Raw genomic sequence first — 3,046 nt, forward strand, 5'->3', positions numbered from 1 at the left:
CTGGTGGTGATACGGACCTCCATTCAAATTCGTTTGTTTCACTAAAGTAAAGGGTTTAAGCGCAGGGGTCACTTAGGGTGAGTGTTTGTAAAACAATATGTTTTATATTATATTGTTTATCCATATATGTAGTCAAATCATAGTTTCTTATTACCAGACTGCAAGTCTATTCCTGCTACACCACCATTAGACAATTTATGCTTTTTGAAATTATTCCATATAGCAACCTATATAATAGAGAGCGTTAGCGAGCGCTTATGACAAGGTAAAAAAAAACCAGACTGAGTCCCATATGTAAATTTTGTCGAAATGTTGCAACGGAAGTGAAATCCCGTTAAGAAAAAACAATGGGAGTAAATGGATAAGAGATCTGCGATAAATGCAGAAAAGGGCTAATTAATCTTATTTTCGTCAATACCTTATGATCGGGATCGTGCTGATATCTTTTTAGAACATACTGTCGATACATTTCCGGGCGAAACAAGAATGCGTGGATTGTTTTTAAAAATACGATATTTACACCTCGGGCGCATGATGAAAATATTACATTCTGGTCCGTCTCGTGTCCTAACGTCGGTGCTTAAATTATGTTTTTAAATTAACAACAGCTAGTGCAACTAAAATGGGTTAACATTCGAACCATAAGCTAGTTTGTTATATAGGTTGCAGGGGTAGCATTAAGGAATTTCCCCCCAGGAGTCCATTTCCCCCCCCCCCCCCCCCCCCCCCCCCCAGTGGACTCATTGCTCCTGAACTGGCTCATTTCCATGAGTCCATTCTCAAAATCCATGAGTCCATTCTCAAAATCCATGAGTCCATATGTTTTGGTGGAAATAACAGCTTAAGCACACGCTTCCATAATATCTTCCATAGCTTCATTCAAGACGGACAACATCAGATGTACTTAATAGTTGTGCATTTTAATCAAAACATAAAGTTAGCAGCTTAACTTGAAGCATTTTCAATATTGAGAGAAAAAAGACACTGTGTTGTTTATGTTCAGGTTGATAGTCACGTAATATCTCGTATAATCTCGCGATACATGTAGTTACAAACAAAGTATCGAAACATATGTTCTGCGCCACAAATCAATCGAAATAAAATCAGTCGAAATTTCTTTTGTCCAATTCCTTTTGTTCCAATTTCCTTTGTCCTAATTTCCTCTGTCCTTTAACGGATGATGTTACGCGGGCAGTCTATTATATATATAAGTGCGATGGTAACAGCTTGTTCTGATTGTGGACGTTAAGCCTTTTTGACTGTATTTTTCATTGTATATTTGCTATAAGTTGTATGTAATAAATATGTTCTTGACTTGTGTTCAGTCTAATGGATAATTGATCTGGAATTAATTAAACATCGTGTGTCGTTTGTGTGCTGCACTAAAAATCAGTGGAGTATTTAATTGATCTGGTCTGGTGCTTTTAAACTAATACAGCTATTGTCAACTACAAACAATAAGGAGATAAATAACCTTGGCAAATACTTAATACAGGCGAACAAAATGAGGGATATGCTATTACTACAAACAACTTAATAGATCTATATTTGTGTAACTCATATTGCCGATTGTTTATATATACATATAGATGGATTGTTTTATCGGTATATGTGTATGTATTTTATTTATGCAAGTCATACTCCACCATTGTTCCGCACTATTGTACATAATATTGTATTTCATTTTTATAATGCTGATAAGTTGGAAAACTTAAAGCCGCACGCCCTAGTTCCATCCAGCGAAAATAAATTATAATTTGGTTAATCTACAAACCTGTAACACACTTAGATCAAGTTTTTATCAAATGGAGTGAAAAAGCAGGTTTTATATCGATAAATACCATGGGAATCCCCATGTCCCAATTGCTTGAAATAATTTTGAAAGTTAGTATTCTGATGCCACCGGTAGATGTCGCTCGAAGCACAACAATGCCTACGTCACGACAAATTTCACAGAGTGCGCACAGACTTGGGGTGCGTTCCTTTCATCTCTCCTGGACATGTTCCAACTGTTCTGTCCTGGTTGTATCCCCTCTCCAGATATCGTAAGACTTAGCAAAATGATTGGTTTTAAGGGTTTGTAACGTTTTGTATTGAGATACTTACTTGTCTGAACTTTATTGTTACTGAAAATGTTCACGGACTGTGAAGAAAAATCTCACAAATGAACAACAAGCAAACGACAACAAATCGGATGTTGATTGCGCGAACCGTGCACGAGAAAACAAACCGAACCAAAATGATAACGGTCACGTGGTATACCAACGTCTGTGACATTGAAATGGGAATATCCCCTCTAAAAATAGATTAGACCTTGTCTGCTCAACGGTTTTTTCTCAGAGGCCCGTGGCATTTTATGAAATACGAAAAATGCATTTTGTGGTATTACAAACACCAGGATTATCAGGAGTACCAAAAAACACTCCAGGTGAATGGAAATGTATATTCTAAATAATAAACGGTAAGTAAAGTGCAATTTTATTTGTGGAAAAAATGGGTTTAATAGCGAAAAACAACGGCGTAATGGTTAACAACTAGGGCGTGTCCCTTTAACGCAATAAAGAACTTGAACTTGAACTTGAACTTGGTAAAGTTTTTACGTGCGTATATGTCACGAAAGCTTTACGCACGCCAGTCACAGGCTTAATCTCTGACTTTCGCCAGTGACTAAGTCCGGGCCAGGAGGGGGAAGGGATAAGTTTGAGGTGGGCAGGATTTGGAATAACAAATTTAGTGGTCGGTCAAAGACCTAAGTCCTAAAGTGAAAAACCTGCTGATCCTACACATGTCTGGACTGAGAAATTAAATCCCAAAAGTATTTTTGAATGCTCGGCCTAAAAGGTTTTAAGGTGATTTGAGCAATTGAATGGGCGCCAAAGTAAAGTGCGTTGGACTATTTACAAAAAAATAAACATAAGAATTTTGATCCGCGGCCGAAAAATTTAAAGTCCAACTAAGCCCAAAAAAGGAGGTTACATGTCCTAGGTAGGGTTGCGCCGCGGGACTCATGGCGAGCTGATGGGCTGTTCAGATCTGAAGTTGGGGA

Source organism: Gigantopelta aegis, chromosome 14 (genome assembly GCF_016097555.1).
Source record: "Gigantopelta aegis isolate Gae_Host chromosome 14, Gae_host_genome, whole genome shotgun sequence".
NCBI lineage: Eukaryota > Metazoa > Mollusca > Gastropoda > Neomphalida > Peltospiridae > Gigantopelta > Gigantopelta aegis.